Source organism: Phasianus colchicus, chromosome 8, assembly GCF_987193195.1.
Source record: "Phasianus colchicus chromosome 8, bPhaCol1.hap1.1, whole genome shotgun sequence".
Classification (NCBI taxonomy): domain Eukaryota; kingdom Metazoa; phylum Chordata; class Aves; order Galliformes; family Phasianidae; genus Phasianus; species Phasianus colchicus.
This window is the reverse complement of record NC_143443.1, coordinates 10293239-10320317: the sequence shown is the minus strand read 5'-3', so window position 1 is coordinate 10320317 and position 27079 is coordinate 10293239. Positions and strand designations below refer to the sequence as shown.

Genomic DNA, 27079 nt, shown 5'->3' with positions numbered 1-27079 from the left:
ATATATGTCCGACTATTTTTAACATTTCCAAGTGTTCTTTATCTTTCCAAGACACATTATCAGACTTCAAATTAGGGAACAGTCATCTGAAAAGGTTTCAATTCTTGAATAATAATTCTTTCAAATGTATTCAGCTGAGTTCTTTCACCAGGTATCTAGTCAACAAACAGAATGTTTAAAACATTCTTCTCTGGAAAGCTGTCTCTCATTCCAAAAGGCTCATGCCCTCTAAGAAACAATTTCTTGAAAAACAATTCTCAATACGTGGGATTAATCATAGCCCAAAGCTTGCTTCTGACATATGATTAGCTATTTCTACCTGACTGAAAGGACACAGGGAAAGCATTTCAGTATTTCTGCTCTTCACTCAAGCCCCATACTTAAAGATCTGCAGCATGAGGAAAAAAGTAAATCATTTATACCATATTAGAAAAAGGGGAGAAAAAGAAAAAAAGAAAAAAAAAACAGTAAAAATGAGGATTTGTATACAATGCTTTGATCTACTGCATTTAAGAACTGTCAGTTAAATTTTTATGCATTTTCCATCTCTCAAGAATGCACTGATTTATGCAGTGTTGCAATCAGTTGCTATGACAAGGTTTCTAAAATCATAAACACAACTTACAATGCATGACATGGCATGATATGCATCACTAACAATTTTAGTCGATGAAAACTATCTTCATGCCTTTTAGCATTGAAGTAATATAATGAGTTCCCCCAAAGATTAGTGAGAAGCCTAATAGACCAAAAAACTATTTAAACAATCATTTTACACTCTTTCAATGGGGAAATGTGAACTTCTGCATCAAGGTGTTCCTTCCCTTAATAACTCAGGAACAGTCACATACCCTGTGCTTGTGCCAGCTCACTAGGGTATTTTAACAAATTAATCAATTTATATTTCTACAAGGAATTTTACCAGGAGAGGAATTATCCTTTAAATATAAACACACGTACACATCTTGTGAGAAAGATGTTTGCTGTTCAGACCTTTGCACTCAATGGCTTTGACCTTCAACCTCCCAACAAAGATAGAAATCAGATAGAGATATTAAAAAAAAAAAAAAATACCATTGCTGGTAAGAAATATCTTGAACCACTAAAATTAACGTTTCTTTCAGCCTCGACATCATTCTAAAATGAAATATTCAATAGCAGTTGAAACATCTGGTTAATCAAGAAAATTTCCTTTGAGTTTGTTGTAGCTATACACATCATATTTTCCAGGGACTGGACAGGTTTCACTTGGTTCTACTTAGTGGTAAATGCTCCTAGCCCTGCTCTGCCAGAAATCCTTTCATCAACTGTTAAAGAGAAAAAGATCTCATTTCCCTACAAAAAATCATGCACATGCACTTTGCGTAGAGGAAGCCAGTTGCAGGGACACTTCTGTCTGCCCAGACTCCTGACCTGCAGTACTGCATGAAGCCACTCACACTCCTTTGCTTCTGCTTTTAGCCTAAGGAACTCCTTAATAATGAGCTGTGCCTTCTAAGCTCAGTTTCGGTGTTCAGTAACTTTCTTCTCTTGCCTGAACATATTAAAAAAGATTCATATGAAGACAAAAAAAAAAAAAACAAAAAAAAAACCCAAAAAACAGTAAATTAGACGAAATTTCTAAACCTGAACCTAGTATTTGAACTATTTCTGTTCTCCCTCCCAAGAACTTCATCAGCTTTTTCTAATAACTGAATTATTTTCTTTTGAATACACTATCTACCATAAGAGTTCTTCTGCCCTTGTCTGTATTGCTGTCAAACTATTTGTCTTCACACTTCCTTTCCTCTGTAATTGGTCTTTCAAGTGCTTTGGTACACTTGCATTCTACTTTAAAGATCAAATTACAAATTAGTTTAATCATACAAAATGAGCTATTGCCACAAACCCAACATTATTTTTCCTTTCCCAGTTATATTTCTAATTCTTTAGTCATGTCATTTGCCTAAATTATTATCTTGTATTGACATAGTTGGCGAGTTATACAATGCAAAAAAAAAAAAAAAAAAAACATTATTACTGCACGATTTCCAATATACAAGCTTTGCTACATTCAATTTTACATAGTTTGCTTGAGCAAGATCACACCAGCAGTTTCAATTATTTCTTACATCAGTTGGTAGGATTAAATAGAAAATATAAATCACTGAATTCTTGAGTCTTAACTATAAAGACACTAATAGGCTATTTTCTATTAATTTTCCCCGTGTACAGTAGGGCTACCTGCCCAAAATTAGATCTGAAAAACACTGTAGAGTTTAGATTATGTTGAAGGAGTTTTCTTGCTGACTCACTTGTATTTTACTCCTAGATGAAAATAGGAAAGAGATCATATCCAGAGTTCTTTATGATCAGCCTTAAAACTGCTCAGTGGAAGAAGCCCTTGCAATCCTCCTGCTGTGTGCTGCTTCTGGAGGTCACCATAGAATTCAAGAGCCTTACCACAGAGGAGAATTACAGTGGTGTTTTGTCATCACTGCAACCCATTCCTGCAATTTTGGATGTGATTACTGTCACAGAAATATGAAAAGGAAAGATTAGAAAGAAAGACAAAATAATAACTAACAAAATGGTAAAAGAAATCAAAGAAAGACCTCCATTTCTACAAGTAGCTGAAGAGATAAGAAAAAAGAGTCTACAGATATTATGCTAAGGTGTGATCTAAAACCTGGAATATTTTAAAGATGTAGGCTGCAGTGCAACTTTCAGACAGGTCTCAAGGCACCAGTGTTGCAGTGAATTTCCCTTCCAAAGGCAATGGTGGCAGCTTGCCCACTACTGGCAGTGTTTTTCCTACTCTTGTTTAATGATTTATTTCCTCAGTTTTGCAAGACTACATGTATTTGTACAAATGCTTCCTTTGTTGAACTCTATGGAAGTCCTCTTAACCCATTTCTCCCCCCAGAACGATGGCACATCCATTCCCCCTAGTTCGTCACCATTTGCAAGCTTGTCAATGGGGCATTCTGTCTTACCACGCATGTCATTTATGAAGATATATTATGGTATTGAACCCAGTATCTGGAGTCATATAAAACTAATGTGACACACCACAGGCAGTCACAAAATTTAAAAGAAAGCTACCTTATGGACAGCATTTCAAAGGGGCACTTATATCTCATCAAACAGTAAATGGCTAAGGGAGAAAAGTTACTTCCAGATTGAGGCCTTGGGCAACTTGATTTGGTGCCTTATTTAGTGGCTAACAACCCTGCCCAGGACAGATGTTGGGAAGAGATGATTTTTAAGATCCCTTCCAACTCAAGCCATTCCATGACTCATACTGAAAAGTAGCCACACAGCTAGTGAATTCTTACTAAAAAGGGAATATGAATCAGTCTTCTTCCTTAACTGGAACAATGGTTCATTCTGGAATGTTTACACTAGATACAAATTAGTTCTACATTTTTTTCCTCCAACACCACTTGTTTGACAGATTTTCTCAGGGTATGTATTATGATTTAAGGTCTTAAGGTAACTCATCTTCCACAGTAGTCTTGGAGTATCTCCTAAATCAGACTGAAATATAAGAGATACAGTTACTGTAAAATTAAAATTCCTCCATCCTGACTAGATAAAGCTTTAGGAAAGTTTTCTCCAGAATGATTACTAAAACCAGATTGAGAGCCTCTGTTTCTCTGCTAAAGGCAGCTTCTGTGTGTCTTTCCTTGTGGTGGAAGTGTTAGCTTGACATGAAAGCACTGTTAAGGGCCCAAGTCTTGGCACTATAGTACAAGAATTTTGCTTGCCCCTTTCCTTTCTCTCTTTTCATTCTCCATCTCTTAATAGAGAAACAGGGGAAAATGACCAATTGTAATGTCAGTATTGTCAACAAAGTTTATTTTAGAAATACGGCCAGTAATTATCCTTTTTTTTTTTTTCAGTTCCTTTATTTTTTAAATGCCTACACTCTGCACTTACTGTCATCTATTTTATACGAGCTGTTCAGTTGTTTACCATGGCCCATAAAATATAAAATACTCCTTTATCTAGGATCAATCCCTTTCCAGCCCTGTCTGTAAAATATCACAAAATCACTCAGACAGCAGCTGTCCAGAAATAATCTGTTTTGTTGTTTAGATTGTTGCATAAGGAAAAACTGAGAGGACAATGATGAAGGGTACTGAAGAAAATAGTGCTGCTCTTAAAATCAAGTCCATCCAGGAAGGATTAAACAGTAGTTTCTGCAGGAAGACCCAGCACTCTCAGTGGTGAGCTAAATTGCCACTGATTTTTCTTACATTTCTGTTGTTTTCTTCAATTAAATTAAGGAAGACACATCTGTCAGATTAAGGGAGGAAAAGAGAATCTGACATTATTCAACCATCAGTAAAAACTGACCTCTGCTAATGGATGTGCATATATGAATAACACCATAGAAACATAAGCAGGGACTGCAGAAATACTCTGAGCATTACTATAATCTAAATATGAAGAGAAATTAATAATATAAGCAAATTCTTCAGAATTTTTTTTCCAGATTTTATGTCTCTGGAGACGTGGTCTCCAAAGAAGAACCAATAAAGGCAGCTTTTTCAAGCAAAGATGTGAGCAGGGATCATGTTTACATCACTGAAATGATGTGATGTAAATAATTATGTTCTGTTAAAACTGTGCTGAACATGCCCAAACTACATTGATTCTTGTATGATCTGACATTTCCTGTCTTCTATGAAACCAAATAAAATATATTTATGAATCAGACGGAGGTATCAGTATTTCAGTCCTTTTTGTTTAGAGGACTACCATTCACGTTACTTTCCAAATGAGTACAAGAATGGTCACTTAAAGTGTAATGGTGGCAACAGAATAGTCATCTTATTAAGCACAATTTGAACAATAATGACTTCTGATAAAACTGGATCAAAACTGGTAGTTTTGAAACACTGCATCTTGTTTCTGTTTCTTATGGAAAAGTCTTAACCGAAGAGATTCCACATTTTGCTTCAATGGGACAAAACCATCAACATTAACAGCTGTCAAGTTAATCAAATTATTTTGTCATGCAATATCATTTTACCATTCATAAATTGGAAGTTTGAATGGCTTTGTTTAATTTTAAGTTCTCTGTAGGCTCTTAGAACACTAAAAGGATTAGGCTCTGAAGCAACAGTTAGATCTTGACTTCACTAACACTATTCTCTGTAAAAGAAAAACAAAACAAAACAAAACAAAACAAAACAAAACAATGCCTCTGTTCACTTGCAGAGAACACCAGTGAGATCTAATGCAGATTCTTTGTCTGATAGATGAGAAACTTGCATATAGAATGCAACACAGAATAGAAATTATGCTCTAGCTTTCCTGGTACTATCAGATTGATTCCAGAAGCAGTAACTTTTTTTTTTTTTTCTTGTGCAACTTGCACCAGTAAAATAATACACTAAAATAATGAAAATGAATGAAGAAACCTGTTGAACTAGAGGTTTACTTGATATGAACTGATATTGATTCAATTACTAAAGTTCATAGCAAATATTTTCACATATTGCATAGAAATTACTAAAGTTCATAGAAAAAAAAAGACTAATTACAGGCTAAACTAATGATACTGTGTAACATGATTCTGACAACAAGCAGCAGTTGTCATATTACACAAACAAATTTGGACTCAGGCTCCTGATGCAACTGTGACTCTGACTGATGTACCCAGCAAAAAGGAGTTTTGCACAAAGGGTTAGCAGATTAAGTTCAAAGATATCTTATGGGGATATGTAAGCTTGTGAAACAGGAAGGAATTAAAATGATTTTGACTCCTTTATATTCCAGAGGAACTGATGAGTATCCTTTCAGCCTTCCAATACAGAAGAAATATTTGCAAATGTTATTTCAATCATCAGATCTAGATTGAAAATCAGATGCTTTTAGGATGCTTCCTTCAATTTTCTGAAAATATGTGAACTGTTTTGGTACAGTTCACTTCAGTACACAGCATTAGTTACGCATTTATTTTGGTTGTCAATGTATTGTTCAGTTTATTCCTATGGCCACATTATATAACTTTTAGAGACTTCTAAATATCTCAGACAAACACTAATTTAAAAGAATTATAATAGACAAAGATTTCAAAATAAATTAAACTTTTCATAGGTCACACCTATTTTCTGTTTGTAGGAGAATATTCATTAAATGCACGTTTATTAATCCTCTGTTTAACATTGGACTAGCCTTAATTAATTTTCCTTTTGTTTTTCTCCCTTTAAAGATTATTGTTTACAGGTTTGTTCAATGTAGCTTTCTTTACTATTCTACTAAATCCCTGAAAGCTGCAGTCTAGTTAATGAGTGCTACATGGATATTAATAGCAACAGATATCAAAGTCAGTAGGTCAAACGAATGCTTACTTAAGATAGCACTGTTTGTCACCAAGATAAAATGCCTTGTTAATATTTTGCATAAAATCAATTGATTTTAATTTTCTGGCATCTGTTTCAGTTCTCCTCACTTATTAGTGACTCACATCTGTAGCTCTAAGGGAAAATTACTGAGAAAAAGATTTGCTTCATCTCCAGCTAAAGGTGAGCAGCTAGTGAAATTTTCAGAAGTGCAATGGTTGTTAAAAAAAATCAAACTGATAAGACAAATCTAGGTATGGCTCTGGAAACCTATGCAACACCTGAATTATACAGTTTAAAGAATCTCATATTCTAAAAACATACAATAAGAAGGCCCAGCACTATTAAAAAGGCCTAGAAATACTCTCACTAATTTTCCCTTGTATCCACAAAACTGCAGTAGACGTTGTCCTGGTAAACTTGCTAAAATGGCAGCATTTCAGTGACAGAGTCAGTACCAAGCACAGAGTCCATCCCACACAGACCTGCAACATTGAGCAACTGTGCTCATGTTACTGTGGTGGACAGCCAGAACCAGCCAGAATGCAAACCAGCCTGAATGAGCTGATGTTGATATGAAACAAACTGTATTCTCAAGTAACGTGAAAATGACAACTATATGATGTTGCATGATGGATAGAATGTCACATAAGGTAAAATAGATTACGCACAAAGTACAACATGCCAGCTATGCTGATAGTATGAACAATATTACAATAATAGTGTTGATACTGACCAACAGTCACAGCCCCACTGGATTCTTTCTAGAAGTCTTTTACACGTTATTAGCAGTACTCTTAAATAAAGTATCTTTTCATCTGATACTAAATAATGAAAACACACAACCAAATCTATACAAGCAGGATACGCAGAAGACAAATCACACCAGAAATACATTGACAAAATAATTGTTAGTTTCAGGCTAAAAAGCAGACATAGTCAATCAGCAAGTAGTCATTCTGCCATGGAAGTCAGATGCCAGAAGTACAAAAATGAAAAATATGAAAAAAAAAATCACCTAGATGATAAAGTGTTATTTACAAAAGAGAAATTGTACAGAAATATATGGCAAAGTTCAGAGACAGTATATAGAATCACAGAATCATAGAATGGCCTGGGTTGAAAAGTCCACAAAGCAACCCCCTGCTATGTGCAGGGTCACCAACCACCAGATCAGGCTGCCCAGAGCCACATCCAGCCTGACCTTGAATGTCTCCAGGGATGGCGCATCCACAACTTCTAAAGGCAACCTTTTTCAGTGCTTTACCACCCTCTGAGTGAAGTTACAGATAAAGTAATTATGGTGACCCCGACTACATGAAAAGAATCTGAATAGTATCTTAATATTTGGACTTTCATACACTGTGAGTAGGCAATATGTACATTGCCTCCAATATACCTTTAAGTTTTCCTCCAGACTTGGAAACAGATTGCTCTTTTTAATAACACCATACGCAAATGTGAAGTTGGAAGAATAAACCAAAGATAATGGCAAGGTCAACAATGAATGATGGAAAGAAAGAGGTAGTTCCAGTGACAGAAGTAATAAATAGTAAATGGATTTTTTTTTCAGGAGGAAATTACTTTTGTATTTTTAGGTTTCAACTGATGTTGAGATGTACAGAGACTGTAAAAGGTAAAATGATTTATAGAATAAATACATACAGAACATACAGAAGTGAGAACACAATTAGTTACTGAGCTATACTTTATAAAGACTGCTGTGAAGTCATCGCTTTTTCATTAGGAGAATGCCGTGCAATTCAATCCGAGACTTGCATTTAACACAGTATTAAACTACTTGTTCCAAAGGTGCACATAGAGCAGCAGGTATGGTTTGCTCAGGGGAGTTACTAGTTGTTCTTGCCATGCAGTGAGCCAGAAACAACAGATTTAAGGGATAAAAAAAGGTGAGGACTTAAAAACATCCTTCCTGTAGAAGGATGAACCGGATCACTGACAGCTGAAAAGACAATTGATGGTTCCAGCGGTGTCCTGTATAATTTCTGTAGTTAGAGAGATCAAACAAAACTCAGTTAACCAGTGCTTGGAAAGAAGAATCCCAGTGTTTGATGTGCTTTGTAACAGAAAGCACTACTGGAAGAAGGAATAAATATTCTTATTTACATACAACTCATCAATTTTTTAAGTACTGCTTTACTCTTACACTGTTAGTAAAACCACTGCCAAAATTGTCTACTGCTCCTTGAGAAATTTTATGCAAGAAAAAATTACATCAATAGATCCAATACATTTTAGAACCATACAGAAAAATATATATTGGATGATATAATTATTCCTATATTAATGATAAATGAATGTGATCATTTTTTAAAATCATAATTTAAAATAAAAACATGTACCCAGGCAGGGGCAAAGTAGACCCATTCCATTAGTTATTACCTCTCTTTCCACACAAATGTAAGAAAAAAGAATTACAGGAACAGATCTGACATTAGACCAGATCACACCATTCCAATACATTTATTTTACAGTTTCATCAGCAGTTTACACAATTCAGTATCTTATTAAAGTCAGCTATTTGAAAACTGTTGATTCCCTGGTTCAGCAATTCAGAGAATCCTGAGAGTACAGTTTTGTAAGAGCATCTGCTGTGTGAAGGGCACACCATTGTTTACCAAAACCAAACCTCAAGTAATGGAAAAACTTTTTATTTTTCAAAACCTGATTTTGTCTCTTAAATTATTGCTTTTTAAAGCAGAAATATCATTGTAAAAAAATACTTTTTTTTTTTTTTTTTTTTTAAAAAAAACTGATAGCACTGTCTATATATGAAAGTTTATGACTACTTTCTCAGCTACTCTGTTTCCCCTGTAATTTTTCCCCCATGGTGTAAATCATCTAAGATACCAGTTAAAAATTGCCTTTCACAATCCAGTGTATCAGCTTCAGAACAGAAAAACTTTAAGCACTGACTTGATGTCTGGAAGTAAGGGAAGATGCCGCTCCAGGAAAACATTATTTCATCATGTTGTAGAAAAATTTGATTATTAACTCCTACTCCAAATTTCTGTTATATTGAGTAATCACAGAATCACCAAAGTTGGAAAGACCTTTATGATCATCCAGTCCAACCATCCAACTATCACCAATAGTTACTACTAAATCATGTGCCTCATTACAACATCTCTTGAACATCTCCCATGTCAATGACTCCACCACCTCCCTGGGCCCATTCTAGCCACTCTGCCCCAAGTCTGTAGCGTTGCCTGGAGCTGCTGTGGCCAAAGTACAGCACCCAGCATTTAATCTTGTTGAACTTTGTCCCGTGGCCTCAGCCCAGCAATCGAGCCTGTTCAGATCCCTCTGTAGGGCCTTCTATCCCCAGGCAGATTGACACTTCCTCTCAATTTGGTGTCATCTGCAGACTTACTGATGATTACTCAATTCCCTCATCCAGGCCATCAATAAAGATATTGAAGAGGACAGAAACAACACCAACCCCTGACGAACACTATTCATGACCAGTCGCCAGCTGCATTTAACTTCATTCACCACCACACTCTTGGCCTAGCCATTCAACCAGTTCTTTACCAGCAAAGAGTGTATATATCCTAGCCATGGGCTGCTCGCTTCTCCAGGAGAATATTGTGGGAGACAGAAGGCTTTACTGAAGTCTAGGTAGATTAAGTTAGCAGCCTTCAGTAAAAGTAAAAACATAAACTCGGAATTCAGATGAAGATGAGAAGAGCTATTCAGTATTTTTCTCCTGTTGCATCCAAAGTTTTGAATATAATCATTGGTTCAATAAATTATACTGTATTTTTTATTATATTATTTTATATTATTTATATTATTTATATTATATATTTTATATTATTGTACTGAATTACTGTAATTCCTATGAAAGAAATCTCAGACTGCTGAATTTCTACACAAAAAGCCAGACTTGCCAAGAGCTTGTGTAAGTAGAAGAGATGCGGGTATGCATGTTGCATGAAAGAAGCAGATGCTCTCTAAAAATTACAATCCCCAGTACTAATACCAGAGAGTTTTACAGCTGTTCTAGACTATTTTACTCAAGCATTATATCATCAGTTTTAGATCTATTGTTTCAGCCAGTTTTGTAGGTAAGAAGATTACTTATTTCAGTTGAGAAAAGAGAGAATCAAAAATTAAACAGCCTCCAGAAGTCAAGATGAATACCTAGATTTAGGTGAAAGAACAACACGCTCTATGTGAAATGCTATGGCCAAGCCTGAGTTCAAACTACAATTAAATGTCCCCACATCACCTATAAAACACTAAACTGCTCTCAAAATTGTCAGCCAATGAAAGAAGTTTTCACAAAAAAAAAAAAACAAAAAACAGAGAATGACACTAGAGACCCCAGGGAAATAATGATATTGATAATTAATTACTGTCATTAGAAAAACTCAACCGAGGAACTGGCTTAAGAAGAACGAAGAATAAATGTTAATGCGTACACAGTGAAAGAAAAAAATAAGAAGAAAGCAAATGACTCCCATGACTACACCATGTGTAATCTGGAATAAGGGAGAGAAAGCATCCAAGTCACAGTTGTCCTCTTACTGAAGAACTGGGGGACACAGAAAGCTCACAGAACATCCCCCCCTTTGTTCATCATTTGTTATATGCATTTATATGTAGAGAGAGTCATAACTATTATCCTTTTCTTTTTTTTTCCTATTTTATTAAATAGTTTTATCTAAACCCACCAGACACTTTTTTTTTTTTTTTTTTAATTTTCTTCCACTGGGAAGTGGGGGGAAGGAAAAAAATGACTGTGTGGTGCTCAGCCACCTGCCAGATTAAACCACAACAGTAGTAATTACATCTCAACAAGTAATAGCTGTTTTCATTAAATTAACAATAAATTCTTTGCTATGTATATAGGTTTCCAAAACTCCTGTTTGTGCATAAGGAGGTTCAGCATGCAAAACTGTGCAGAGTGCTTCTGAATATAAAATGTTAACAAGTACACAAATTCATTCAGTCAGTCTGCAGTTTTGCCTGCAATAACCATTTGCAGTCACTGAAAGGCCACCGGGTGCTAGTCCAGAATGCTTGTAATGTCTTGCAACCCTGCACGAATGGATTGTTTCAAACTACTAATATGTTATGCTAAAAGCTATAGATCATGATCTTAATTTATACTGCAGAAAGGACTGTTTATTTCATTGCATTTTGTAAGAGGGCTGCTCCAAAAGTAATGTCTTCTACTTTATTATATTGGCCCATGATATCAGAGTGGATGTTGGTGGTATGGCAGTAGAAGTTGAATCTTCCTACAAATATTTCATTACATTTTGTTGCTGTGTGACAGATGGCCTCAGAGGGACAGTCTGACAAATAGCATCAGACATGGAAGTGCATATGAAGCAAAGATGTGGAACTGAATTATTTCAATGCAGAAAAAATGGCACCTATTAACATTAAATGATGCTTGCTGAATGTTTATGGAGACCAAATAGTGAATGTGAGCTCAGTGAGGCAGGGGGTGGTGTATGTCTCAGCAGTGATCACAGCAACAGTGCTTTGCCTCATCTGGTGCAAATTTTAATGAGTGTGGAACGCAGCTCGTGTTCATGGCTGGTGAAAATGCATTGCTAACGGTTTACTATGTTGAAAAATAGTGTTTTGTATGTGAGAATTTGCTCTATCAAATAGTGTTAATGTACTATTTGTATCTGTTGCAATTTCCATGGAAATAAAGAGGAGACACTATTTTCAGAGCGACCTGCATAATACCTGTGAGCATTAATACCCATGTCAGACCTGAAACCCTCCCCATCTTGTAAAAAACAGAACTTAGCAAGCCTTCAAACCTTAACTCTAAAGCTACTTTGTAATAATCAGAACAGACTTTAACATGGATTTATTAAGGAAGAACCTTACCCAGCCTGTTCAATTTTGCAAATTTTTATCCCCAAAATTAATAGATTGAATCAAACTAATATTCTAGAGTAAAAATACTGTCTGACTGTCTGTGTGTTTTTCTGCAAAGATGTCTCTCTTGAAAAGAGAACAAGAAAAATTACTTCAAAATTTATATCAAGAAAAAGAATGTAGTAGATGGTCTGGAGTCAATGTACCCATTCATATGTAATTTGAATGATTATATTGATAGAACTCTCTGCATCCCTCTCACTAAAATATCAACTTAATTATCTTATGTCCTTCCCAGGTTTCTTATTTCTCAGATTAAGTAAACTTTAGACACACTGTATTTGTAAGTGGTTTTAAGGAACACAGAAGAAAGAAAAAACTTGTGACACTGAATATACTCGTAATTCAGAAAAACAGTTGCCTAGACAATAATTACATGTTAAAGCAGTGATTTGCAATAACTATCAGAGGAGATTTGTTTAAAATAAATCTTTGCAATCGATACACAGAAGAGTCCCTTAGAAGCAATAGCTTAGGCTGGTAATACAAACAAATGCTCTAAGCTGCAACAGGCATTAATTTAGGACCAAATTCCACCACACTTTTTCATACCAGTTATTACACTTTCTGGTAGGTCCCACTGAAACACCTGAGTCTCTGCAACATGAAGTGTCTGCACCTCTCTGGGAATCAGGCTGATGATGCTACAATTAAAACTCGCTTCCTTTGCAGCAATTTAATTGCAACTAAGCAACTGTAACTGATAAGACGCAACTAAAAAGTATTCAGAGCCTTAACAAAAACAAGAAAAACTGCTTCTTCAGCTCTAAGAAACATTTGTTTGTGAAAAGCTGACAAATATTTGTTTCTGAAAAATGATCAGTTCTGTGATGCCATCTCTTTTCTAAGCTCTTGTCATTTCCTGCTCTTCTGCACTGTATTTGATAACATCACAGCTTCCTGCATACTTGACATTCTTTGTTTATTGAGCCTTTAGTTCACAGTTCATCTGTCTATGTAGAAAAAAAATACATCACTGCAGTTGTTAATGGCTCATCCCCTGAATAAATGACTGCTTCTTCTAATAAGAAAGGTCCTTCTAATTCAGGAGCCAGTCGGTGTCACTTTGCTACAAGTCACACTGATGCTGATCACATTCGAAGAGCATAAAGAAGAAAATTTGTCTCAAAACTTACACTATTTTTTACTAGTCTGAGAGAAGTATAATCCCTAAAAATGAAACTTTTCATTTGGTCATTCGTCTACTGTGAATGATGCGAAAAGCAACAGAAAAAAGAAATAAACAAACAAAACAAAACAAAAAACCTGACTAACAAGGAACTTAAGATGCTACAAGCTGTTAGCATATTTCTAACTGGTGAAGTTAATTCACAAACTATGGTAGGAGAAGAATTTCTCCATGCGAACATTACTTTTCTTTTTCCCTTGATCTTTTAGAAAGATGAAAACATAAGATTACCTATGGAAAATGCTCTGATTCACTCTCAGTGACTAAGAATACCAAGTAGCCTTGATGTATGCTTTTCAGTGTAATCGGTGTTCTGGCAAAGAATAGTGTAATTTTCAAAACCAGTTCTATTTGGCATCTTAGGAAAAAATACCGATCTCCTGGCCAGATGTCCTACCTGAAAATAGCCAATCTTAATTCAAGCATTCAAAAATACTGTTACTGATGTACATACAGGTCAGAAAATTGGAGGCAAATGGGAACCCGAGGAAGATTGCTACAAATTCTGGCACCACAGTCATGTTCCTGTGAAGGAAGAATCCCAGTGTCTCAAAGTAGGTCTTCTATTGAGGACTACATGAAGGTATTTTAATGTATGTAAAATAGTGCATAACCTTAACAGTATTTTCCAGGATAAGAAGAAATTCACTATTTTCCATTGTAGCTTCTCACAATCATGAAAAATTAAACTTGACCATGACATTTACAAGTCCCAAGTGCATTTTCATCACTCCTTACATGCATAAAGGTCACAGAAGAGCATTAAGTAAGGGTAATTGTCAGAACATAAACATGACTCTGCTGGAATACAATATATGAAGGAATACATTTATTAACAAATACACATAGAAATTCTACATTGATGGCTACAAGATTAGACACTGTGATTTTCTTTGATAAAATACTTGCTCAAGATATGTCACAAACTATTGACTGGGTGCAGATTGCACGAACAGCTGCATGTCTCATGGTAGGAGAGAATGATGTATATGAAAGAACATTAATTTAATATTAAGCTGATATAACTTGACTTCCTGATGTTCAACACAGTATTTTTAGTCTAAGAAATACCTTTGCTTAGTTACTGAAGCAGTAAAGCTTCCATTTCTACTTAAGCACTCCAACTTTAGAAGTATTATGTTATGTTACTTTCACCTTTGGCTTTTAAGTTACACTAGCAGTCTGAACTGGAATGATGAGCACTTAGCACTGAAATAGTTCATCTATCAATTTTCTACTACTTCTAAGTTCTTCAAGGCACTACTAGAAGCACCATGCTTCTACAGAAGACAACAGTTATAAGCTCACAATTACACTACCACATAGCCAGCAAAGCAATGATCCAGATCTTTAGATGGCAGTATGAAAAGATACAACATTATGAACAGAGGTCTCAAAGTTGGAAGAATGTCACTTTCTGAACCTAGAAGAGCTGCTGTTGCAAATCCAAAAAAAAAAAAACAGGCTCACCCCACTGCCATGTTTACTTCATATTTGAGCCAATGCCTGGAACAATGAGAAGGCCTTTCCCCCACCAATTAGCATTTTGGAAAAGACATTATTAGGACTGGTTCATAGCTGAGAATGATGAATCTGGATCTTGATTACTCACCTCAGCTGACAGTCACTCTGTGCAGGTGACAAACTGCCACAGCTCTGTGTGATTGTGCTGTTGAAAGCTCTCAGCAAGGAAAATCAGTAACAGAAATACCACAATCTTTCCCACAGTAGCAGGAAGGAAGCTTTCTTGTCATTCCACTAATGTTTTTCTCCAGCCCTACTATGTCTGCTGTGATTTGGGTTTGAGAATCGCAAACACATTTGGTGCAATTTTTTCCTGAGGCATTTTTTTGCCAAACTGTCCCAAACATTAAATACCACATTAATTAGACTTCAATCTTGTCTTGACTGAATTCAAAATACTATCATTCAAATGTTTTAGAAAGATAAGAAATGCAAAGATATTGTGTAAATATTTCATTATCTTTTCAAACTTGTCAAAATTGGCATTTGGGGTACGTTGAAAAAAAAAAGAAAGCAATTACCTTTCAACAGTAGACTTCAGCAAAAACTTACGTTAGCCATCACTTTAATTTTCTCTTCCTACAGCCAAGCCCTTTAGCCAAGACTTATGCAGCATACTGCCTCGTTTATTTATTTTTAAGTAGCATGTTATTACTCTCTGACTCAATTTATCAGTGAACTGCCTACCATTGTTTTAAGGATCAGCATCTCCTCTTCCCAGAATTGTACCCAAATCCAGGTATTGCATCTTCCTAGGAGTCTCCATCTTCCAGGTACTGCTTAAGTCACTGAAGCATCCCGTTCTCCTGCTACCAGTACTTTTGGGCTAAAATCCATGATTTCATTTCCTTTGAACTTTTTTCAAGCGGCTGTGAATTCCCAAAGAAACAGGTGATTTCATAGATTATGTCTAACTACCCAAAATTTCTTTCCCTGAACTTTTAAGTCCTTCTGCTAAAAATCTTGCTTTTCCTGAAGTGCAAACTTGCCTGCCCATGGCCAAGATTGGAGACGACCCTTTCAACCTGAACCAGTCCATGATTCTATTATTCCCTTCCTTCAGCAGCTACTCTTCTCTCTTGCACAGCTTTACTGTATGAGCCCTGAACTTCCATCTCCTCCACCAGCAGAAAAAGCTGAAGCAGAGGTGACTTTTATCAGCCAATTCCCCTGAAGCTTACATGCATCCCTATAGCCACATGTAAAAAATGCTTCACTGTTAATTCAACAGAGAACATGGCTTCACCTTCAGGTAACATCTGAGGAGGTTAACACTGGACCTAACACGGACTGAAACTATAGCTGAAATATCCTGGCTGAATCCCACATGAGAAAAGGAATCCTGACATATCCCTAATCTATTAATTACAATTCTAATTAGTGGCTTTAGGAACTTCTGTTGCATTGCCATTGCATGTTCCAGAGATACCACTGGCAGCAAGAAATCTGCAATTAGAAAGGGATGCTGGAGTAGTCAATTGTTCCACTAATTCACACAGATCATATGGGGAAGAAATTAAATGCAGTCTGGCACTTTGTTCACTTTTTTGTTCACTTTGCTGCTTTGCATGCCATACTGTGGAACCCCCTCCAAAATCACAGAGGATGTGCTCTAGAGAAAAAGTCCTAGCAAGATGTTCTCACAAGCAGCTGTCATACATATTGCAATATATTTATCACCTTTTTTTTTTTTCTTTTTTTTTTTTTTGCTTGGATGGGATTTATAATTTTTTAATATGATACCATAATCCAAGATTATAGCAATTATAGCACCCTTCCAGCTCCAGTGTATCTCAACATTCACTTCCAAATGCAGTAATATCTGGGAAGGGCAATGAAAGAAATTTCCCTCAATCCAGAAAAGCCTCATATCTACCTTTATTACCTACTACAACAGCAATAGGTCAAGAACATTCAGATTTGTATGGTGTCACCCACAAACCTTGCACAGTTGATTTTGCATTTGTAACATCAATATTCAGCCTGAGAATCACAGTCTACCCCACTTACATGGACATCTCCTTTTTGCCCTTCCTTCTGACTGACAGAATAATAGTTCAGAGCAAAACAATTCACAGTAAATACAGGTATTCAGGAAGGTAAAAACAAAATCAAGTTGTGCTGAAAGAACTAATAATAAAAAGCCAAGAGCTATTAAATACAGATTTTCTTACTGGAACAGACATGTGAATGAGCCTAACAGAATATTTCATCTTCAAGACCATTTGTTGTAAGGGAAGTAGTCTAAAACCTGTGGAAGCCTAGAGAAAAATAAATCTGAACATCTAGCATACGGAAGGCTTCTGAAATTGTATTCCTGATTGATGGAGTTATGAAAGAAAACAGTCATAAGCATAATACAGTCTCATCTTTCTGCTGAACAAGGAATCTGTGTTCATTTAATGTCACACTGAGATATCCCTACTCAAAATTGGATAGGTGTTACTCTGAAAAATAGTAACATAGCAGGCAAGACATAATTTTTTCACCCTGATAAGTGATGTTAATTTTTAAAGCCCAAGATGTACTTTGTACCTTCAAAATTAGAGGGGTAATGCTGAGTCCATTCACCAGTTTGACATACTCCAGAGAAAGAAACTAGGTATACACATATACGCAGTAAACACAAGAAGCTTTGTGGATTTACAGCAAAGGATGACTGGATACAGAGACAGTTAAATGATTTGCATGCAGATACAAAATGAGTCATCAGCAGACACCACAGAATCACAGAATGGCCAGGGTTGGAAGGGACCTCAAGGATCACAAACCTCCAACCCCCCTGCCACATGCAGGGCCAACAACTTCCACATTTAATACTAGACCAGGCTGCCCAGGGGCCATCTAATCTGGCCTTGAACACCTCTAGGAAGAGGACATCCACAACCTCTCTGGGCAGCCTGCTCCAGCCTCACCACTCTCTGTAAAGAACTTCCCCTTGACATTCAACCTAAATCCAAACCTAAACACCAATACAGATCTCAACAGCTGCCCATCTCAGCCCACTTTATCCACTTGTAACTTCTGGGGAACAAAATGGCAGAGATCTGTTATTCAGTAAAGCCCTCTATTTCTGTGGTTAATTTTCTTTCACTCCCCCTTGTCTTAGATGAGAAAGTGGCATACAACCCTAAATGGCAGAAAGCCATATACATGGCTCTTAAAGTTCAGTCATGGACATGCAGTATTTGGAAACAAAAGCAGGAAATTGCTGTAATGCTGAAGTCAAAGGTTTGAGATATAACTACAAAAAATAATATCAAAGTGCAAGAAAAAGCAAGAGGGACTGAAACAGCTGTGATCTCATTGTGCTTGCCACAACTGTTACTTAAATCTGCTGCTCTTTAGTCCTGGTTGAACCTTTACACATGACAATCCCTCCTGCTCATGTTGCAAAGGAAGTCTGGCAGAATGAACACACAAAGATGATAAGTACTCAGCATGCTAATGAAAGGACCAGATGTTTTGAGTAAACTTCTGCTAGCCTGAAATAATTCCTTCTGCAACTATGGATACACACTTTGATGTTTGGCCAGTCTCCTAAGAGTTTGATTTCAATAACATTTTTCATGAATAATGAGAGCATCCTCAGGATTTACTTTCCATTCCCCCCCCCTCCCCCCCTTTTAAATGAGAAAGAACACTTCCTTCTCCAAATAAAATTAGGCTGGTATAATGCTTCCTGTTAGAAACTCCTATGTCTAGCTGTTTCTGTTTGTAAACATGAATACACACCCCATCTGAATTGAGGGGGAAGCTTAAAGAAGTTTCAGTTAGACTGAAGTACAAAACTAAGACAAAATACATTTTCCCATTAAAATAATCTTATTTCCACAATCAAATTGTGACAATCAAAATCACTGTGTTACAGAGGAAAACTCTGAAGCATGATGGGCCAGACACCTGGCCTTATACCATCTCTCATACCAGTGAAATGCTTTTAATGAAGGTGAAAGCTTTTTTAGCAGAAATTTGTTATCTCAACTCCCTGCATCTTCAATCTGCCACAACCATGCTTCAGCATCAAGCTGCAAGACCTGATGGTGGTTGCTGCCTCACTGTGGGAGACTCCACAGCCCCAGTACCACACACACCTCAGCCTGAGGCTGCCTGAGCTCTCAGTGCTGCTGCTGAATGGGTTCAGATGTAGAGAGGTACAGTCATCCAGATGCTTCCTGGTGGTGCAGAGAAAACAGAGCTCTCCTGCCCCAAATACAAGAAGCAGAACAGGAACACAACAGAGGGCAGATATAGCAGAAGAGAATGGCAGTTCTGGAAAAGACCCTGCTGCTGGTGGGAGGGGACAGGTAAAGTAGTGACTGCTGCAGGCAAGAGTCAGCTCCCTACTGCACTCCTGATTCCCTCCCAACAACTATAGAAGTTGTCACTCAGCTTCAAAAACGCTGGCATTTAGCAAAACCTTTATCAGGAGGCTTACTTAATTGCCACTTCTAGGAATCTACTGCCAGAGGGAGCTTTGTTGTTTTCAGCTAGTCAGCCCTCAGAGGAAGTGTGGCTCCAGTTGAATAGGTAAAAACTAGGTATCAGTTATTTTTCACAGCATATCAGTGCTGAACTGCATGGCAAATCAGAGAAATGCTGAAGGCAAATCATTTGCAAATTGACATGAAAATCATGTAGCACCACCACAGAAAAGCAGCTTCTATTTTCAGTAGCAGCTGGAAGGCCATGCCTTTAAGACATTAACAGTATCAGTTACAATCAGATATTTCCACACTGCCACAAGGAAGCTCTGTTTGAAACTCTCCGGGCACAGAAAGTCCATCAACTAACCACTCTGGTTAGTGGGAACAGTAGTACAGGTGGTGTTCTCCTCTGTCCCTGGGGTGGCAGGGAGAGATACTGAGAGGATCATAAAACCCATCTGATAAATACATGGCTGAAAGCCTGGTGACACTGCAAGTGTTTTGACTTTTTCAATCATGGAGCAGTTTGCTCAACGTCTGGCCTGATGGCTGTGGATGGGTCTCACCTGTCTTAAAGGGGCAAAGGGATCCTTGCCCAGCAACTGGCAGGGCTCATTGAGAGGGCTTTAAAGTAGTATGAAGGGAGAAGGGGATAAAACAAGGCTCACTAGAGATGAGCCATGGGGGACAATGCAGGGGTTGGGGTGGTGAGCCCAACGGCTCAGCTGAAGTACATCTACACCAACACACACAGCGTGGGCAACAAGCAAGAACAGCTAGAAGCCACTGTGTGGAGGGCAAGCTATGACTTAATTGCCATTACTGGAACATGGTGGAATGACTCCCACAACTGGAGTGCTGCAATGGAGCAGCTTTCCGTTGTACTCCAAGTCAAACTGATGTGAACTAAGAACCCTAAACATATTAACAACCTGCTGCAGACATCTCATGTAGAACTGCATGGTACAGGTAAGGCTTGGCCTTCTGACAAACTGCAAACTACAAACTATGGCTTAGCTTAGGAAAGGACATGTGTTTAACTGAGCTGAGTGAAGATAAGTAAATTAAAAACAGACTAAACAGTCCAAAACCATTAAAATATGTAACCTCAACTAGCAGATACGACCAGACCTTTTTAATTTATATTTTATGCCACACTACAACATATCATACACCTTGCACAATTTGTGACTTGGGTTCATTTACGCTTCCCAGCTCCCTACATGGTTTCTCTGGCAAGCATCTCTTGCTTTGATCAGTCTCTCACTAACACCCCTATTTTTTATTTCAAAGAGAGACAGGATAAAAGGCCTATCAGTTCAACCCAGACCTAGGTTTGTTAGGGCCAGAATCAGGCAAGCTCTGCTACAAGTGCCCATATTACTAAACACAACTGGTAATAAACATAGAAATGGCTATTGATAAAACTTGGGTTCTGGTTCTTGCAGACATGGCAAATATATTAAAGTGTTAATGTGCAGTGGAAGACAGAATAGATAGGAAAATAAAGCTAGTGATAGAAGAGGAAGCTAGCTAGTGCGTATTGCGTTCCCAGTCTTGCAAGATTTACTAGGTTATGAAAGTGTTATTGAGAATATGTACACTAGATAAATACGAGGACAAAGCACAGGAACAGAGAACAAATAATTCTAAAGACAAGCATGTTTTAATTGATCATGTATGCATTAAGACTGTCAAAGAAAAAGGAATTCAGCTATTCCACCATTGAAGTCTTGGAGCACATTTTCAAGTGAGGTGAACTCACAGCTGTGTAGAAAAAATTCCAGAAAAGTGACTGGATTATACTGTCATGATAAAGCGGAGAACTGTAATAACAGGTAATATTTTCCAATCCTCTGTTCTTATTTTCTCTTATGATGAAAAAGGAATTTATTTACCCTGTATTACACAAAGATTTGTGTGACTGCAAAGTACATGGATGTGAAGGACCTCACAACAAAGCAAAGATGATGGCATCCTCCACATCCACCACTGTCAGTAGTCAGAATATCAAACAAACACGATCTTCAAAGCAAATCTTTTGCTGCATCAGCAGCAATATAATACAGTTTCAAAAACTTATTAAAATTGCCTAGATGGCAGAACATTTTGAACTAGAAACTTGGCCCCAGTAACCTTCCAGCTAATTTGAAATGGCAAAGGAATGAAAGCAAAGCATCAGTATGAAGATTTTCCTTTAGCATCCTGAGTATTTGTTACACAACAGCATACTGATTATCTGCATGGTAAAGACTTCTTACGTTCGTGATGTCCCTGTGTCAAATTAAAACTGGGAAGGAGGTGGTGAGATGTAGGACATATTTTTTTGCTAATACACAGCATTTGAATTTCATTTGATGTTATATCCTGTATAACTTGTGTTATTTAAGCTAGAGCATGATATTTCTGAAGAAATTACTACAGCTTCAAAGAATTGAGATTTTAGAATGTGTACGATAGTATATATAGAAGTAAAAATATGTAATTTTTATGCTCAATTTTTTTTTGTACAAAGGCATACTTTGATATGTAAGCTTAAAAAGCAGCTTATTCAAAATCACTTGACTAGTGCTTTCATTCATCTACCTAACAAGTGATAAATAAAATACTTATATTTTCAGAACATTATATTTTCAGAATGTTTAAAAGTTAGTTTAAACAATATTCAAAAAGTAAAATCCTGAATAAAGATAATACCTTAAAATTAGGTGCACTTTCAGGCAGCACAATGAATATTCACAGACTTGAGAACATTTCCTGGGACAGCTTTTAGCCCCTGAACAGTGCATATTTTTCACATTTTTATGATGACAAACATTTTGCCATTGAAATTTTATTGCTTCACTTGTGAGCTGTAAAGATTTATGGCTGGTCTCAGAAGTATAACTAACATGGGGCTATTTTTCTCAAAGTCACTGAGAATTGTAGATTAGAAAAACATTTGCAGTTACCATTTTTGTGATTTTAGTCTTTGCTAAAGCAATGAATAGAATTTGTCTGCATTACTAGTCCTTTAGTTGCACTAAAATTAGGATCCTTTAAACTCTATTCAGCTGAGATGCAGTAAAAGAGAAATATAACAATTAAACAAAACACTCAAATAGTTCAAAGAGTTTGGCCCTTTACTTTGTACCTGCCATTTGTTTAAGAGGCCTCACTTTCCAATACTATGATTTCCATGGAGATCATTAGTAACACTACACACTTCAAAATACCAGCCACTCCTTTGCACTCTGGGCTCCATCAAAAGAGGGGTGGCCAGCAGGGACAGGGAAGTGATTGTTCCCCTTTACTCTGCTCTTGTGAAGCCCCATCTAGAATACATCTAAGTGTGGAGCCCCCAGTACAAGAAAGACACAAAGCTGTTGGAGAGGGTCCAGAGTAGAGCCACGAAGATGATCAGGGGACTGGAGCAGAGCACCTCCCCTATGAAGACAGGCTGAGGGAGTGAGGGAGCTGGGCTTGTTCAGCCTGGAGAAAAGAAGGCTGCGGGGTGGCCTCACTGCAGCCTTTCAGTACCTAAAGGGAGCCTACAAACAGGAGGGGAATCAACTCTTTGAAAGGGTAGATAACTGCAGGATGAGGGGAAATGGATTGAAGTTGAGGGAGAGGAGACTTAGGTTGGACATCAATCTCTCTTTACAGAGAGAGTGGAGAGGTGCTGGAACAGGCTGCCCAGAGAGGTTGTGGATGCCCCGTCCCTGGAAGTGTTCAAGGCCAGGTTGGATGGGGCCCTGGGCAGCCTGGTCTAGTAATGGGGAGGTTGGTGGCCCTACATGTGGCAGGGGGCTTGGAGTTTCATGATCCTTGAGATCCCTTCCAACCCTGGCCATTCTGTGATTCTGTGATTCTGTGACTCTAGCATTCCTTAATCCAGAATGACAGAAATCCCGGTGCAGCTGCTTTTCAACCCCAAAGAAGTTTTAGGTCACAATAGAATTTCTAACTGAGTGATGTGGGGACTTCTTCCCACAGCGCACGGGAGCTAGGTTCAGCACTCCCTCACCATCCCATGAAGTTTAAAAATCCTTTCTCCCATCCCTAATGGGAGCTTCTTACCTGGCAAACGATACTTTAGAGATGACCTTGAGGCAGCTATACCAACTTCTCTTGGGGCACTGTGAATTAAAGACAAGAGACAAGGGTCATAAGTACATCATTTAATAAGGAAACAAGCTCTGCAGCCTTTGCCTTATTAGCCTTCTGGAGCTGTCAAGTTGCTGCAAGGCAAAATTTTGAATATAAATTGATGCTGCATGTGATTGTCCCAGATTAATTATGGTTTCTATTCAACTTTCATTTACCTCTTCCCCAAATTGACAAGAACAAAAGACAAAATCTAAATATGGGGGAAAATGAAGAGGATACAGCTTGGGATTTAAATAATTGAAGATACTGTCCCTGATTATAAGACTTGCAGAGTAGATTAGCCTGCTCATAGTTTCCACAATACCAGAGCTCTCTTGCTACAACACCTGAGATAACAGCACTGCAGGGAAATCCCCCCTGGTAACGCAGTCACTGTTAGCTTCAGGTAATATAGATAATATTAAAGTATTAAATATTTGCTAGCTGCTCTGAGCAACTGGTGATGAAAGAATAACTTTTTTTTGTCTCATATTGATGATGTGATTCTTATAGAGGAGTGATATTTTATAGTCATTATTTTTATTGCCAATTTTTTTCTAATAAATGACCAAGATTAAGAACAAGGCCAAGAGCCAAATTTCACATGCTAAGGGTTAGGAAAAACTCAGTAAAATTTGATTTTCCTCATCATTGCTTCTTTTGTATCCCAATAATCCATTTTTGAGACAGATTCTAATCTCAGGCACAGTATGGGCATCCCATGGTACTCGAGTAAAATCTGTTGCTGTGCATCATGCATGATATTAGAGTCTGGCCCTTCTATTGTAGATGGAACATTTGCATCAAGTTCCTTTCATGGCTTTTATAATAACTATACTTTCTAATATTTGCAGCTATACACATTTTTTGCCTAAATTGCCTTTCATTCCACAGATGGTAATTACGAAAAGCCCTAACATATTGAACCTACAAAAATAAATTTGTCTAAGGTTACATACAAATGCACCACAAAACACGGCACTATAACAATCGCTATTCTGAAGACTTGGGCCCTGCCTTCCTTGCCATCCCTGCAATGAAGAGAACCAGTGACGTCAGAATCTAGGTCAGACCCAAGAGCTGTGGAACCATTACACTTTTCCTTGACTCCACATGGTCTGCTGTCAGGCCAGCTCTTGACTTGCACAGAGCAAAGCCATCGGGATGGGGCCAGTAGGTAAACACAACCTGGATGTTTGCTCTTGATCAGTGCTGTTTCTTTAAATATCTTCAAAGAAATTTTTAGTATCTTCACAAAGATGTACTCCATTGTTTGCCAAAGTCTTCTCTTAAAAACGTCAATTAACTCAAGTTGTCTCAAATACCAATTCTTTTGTTTTCAAAGTGCTGCTCAATCTAACCTCTGTGCATATGTTGGCTTTTATTAAATCCAGAGGTGAAGCACTCACATCTTCTTATTTTAAATCACCAATACTTCCCTTAGTATTTTACTTTAATGTAGCCCTCCAGTCAAAACAATATTTTGCTCATAGTGTATTTCTAGAGATTCCTTAGCATTTCATTTTTTAAATTTCCATGCATCTAAGATAAATGTAACTTTCTGTTTCATTTAACGGTCATTCAATTTCAGAATGTTAAGTGCTGGATAAATGTAGGTTGTTTGTCTCACTCTGACGTTCACAGCATTTTCATTTTGACTTTTCCCCCCCTACTGACTAGAATGTCATCCTACACTGGCTTTAAGATTTACACCTATATTTATGTAATGATTTCCAGTGCTTCAGATCTAGCTTAAGGATCTATTTCATCTTTAACTTTTAATCCTGCTTTTGGTTGTTTCTCTGAGGAGTCGGTTTTGCCTTCTTGGTTTACTTATGAATGTTCATTATTTTATTTATTTGTTGCATTTTCTCCAAAATTTCTCTGAAAGCTAAAATTCATATTATTATTACAAGGGTATTAGTAATCTGGTGCCTGTATTGCTGCCTTTCAATTCAGTAATACTTATTTGAGAAAAATATACATGGAAAAAGCTGACTCCAAAACCTGCACTGGTATAAATCTCCAGAACTTCCTTACAAGCAGCAGCACTCTGCCAGTCTCAGTTAAATGTACAGCAGGTCATGATTTGGCCTACAGGTATGAAACCTTCTACTTGCCTTTGGCATACAGCTCATTTAAAATGGTGAAGTCTTTTCTAGACACTTTATTCCCCCAAATAACCACCACAAAATTGTAATTTTCTTGTTTGTTTCTGGCTACTGCTCTAATGATTCTTTTCTTTTCTAGCACATTAAGAATGACTCATTTGCCCTTATCTGCCACTGGTAAAGGCACTCACCGCTGAGCTTGTTGTCCTGCAGTACTTCTGTCCTATTTACTCAACATCCCCTTGTGTACCTCTAAACCCTCTCTACGCCCACCAGAGGCCACCAGCTTCTGATATACTACTGCTGTTCTCATCAGGTACAACAAGAGTCTTCAAATCTCTAAGCCAACTACATTTGATTTGTTTCAGTAAATCAGGATAATACTTGGTCTAATTTACATCAATGAAATCTTACACTTCCTTAAGTGCACAGTACACAAAACAGCAATTTGCTATTTGTTCACCATCAGCCTTTCAACTTCTTTCCACACATCACAATAGCTTTAATGCTACAGAAACACTAATATCTTTGTTTGCCATCCTGTCCTCTCAAGCTGTTCAACATCAAAGCTATCTCAACAGCTGCTTTGATTCCTGTACATCTAAGTCACTTTGCTCTCAACACTTCATTAAGATAACAATAATTAAGAGTAGTTTGATTTTCAAGTAAACATAAAATTCAAAACCACAAACTTCAACTGAAAGAGCCAGACTATATCTGACTATCTCAAAGAAAACCATCAATATATAGAAGAAGTTCCAATAAGGCAGGCAGTCCTATTTTGCAAACGAGTACCAAAATATATTTGCCCAATGGCTGTGTTATGTATCAGCATGAGTTAACCATAAGATTGTACTCATAGTTTGAATGGCATTTATTCTACTAGCTAAGTTTTCCATGCATCCAGGAGGCAGTTCTCACTCTGCGTAACCTGGGGAGAATTTAAATCAGCGGCCTCTGAAGGTCTATGAATGGTGGCAGTAGCCCAAGGCTGTACAGAGAAAGGTGCACATTATAACATTATCAAGAAGAACATTTCAAAAGAGACTGTAAACATTCAAGGGTAGGGGCCATATTTTACTCTGCTCCTAAGTGAAGGGTGAGGAACAACAGAGTTCTGGTAGTGCCTAGACTCTCTGGATGTGTAGGGCAAATAACATTGTTAGATGTTATTATAACACTGTTTTAAACAAATGTCTTCAGAAAGCGTGAAGATCTCTTGTCTACATGAAAATTCTGTGGTTTTCTTTTTCTTTTTTTTTTTTCCCCCCTATCTGGATAAAAAAAACAATTCAACTAGTAATGAAGATTACAGAATGAATGGAGAAGAAGTGAAAAAAGCAAAAAGGCAAAGAGGGGTAGCGGATATAAACTCCCTGTTGAGTCTGGAGAAAAATAAAAAAAAAAATGCTTCCTAGACATATTGTTACTATC

At 37.3% G+C, this 27079-nt stretch overlaps 1 long non-coding RNA gene across 1 annotated transcript in view; it reads right to left on the bottom strand.

Annotated features, from left to right (window-relative positions):
- Positions 1 to 27079, bottom strand: part of LOC116234991 (uncharacterized) — a 419872-nt gene that overhangs the window by 127339 nt on the left and 265454 nt on the right. The window contains exon 9 of the long non-coding RNA XR_016468730.1: positions 23466 to 23524. This is a non-coding gene — a long non-coding RNA (uncharacterized LOC116234991). The remainder of the gene's footprint in view (positions 1 to 23465; positions 23525 to 27079) is intronic.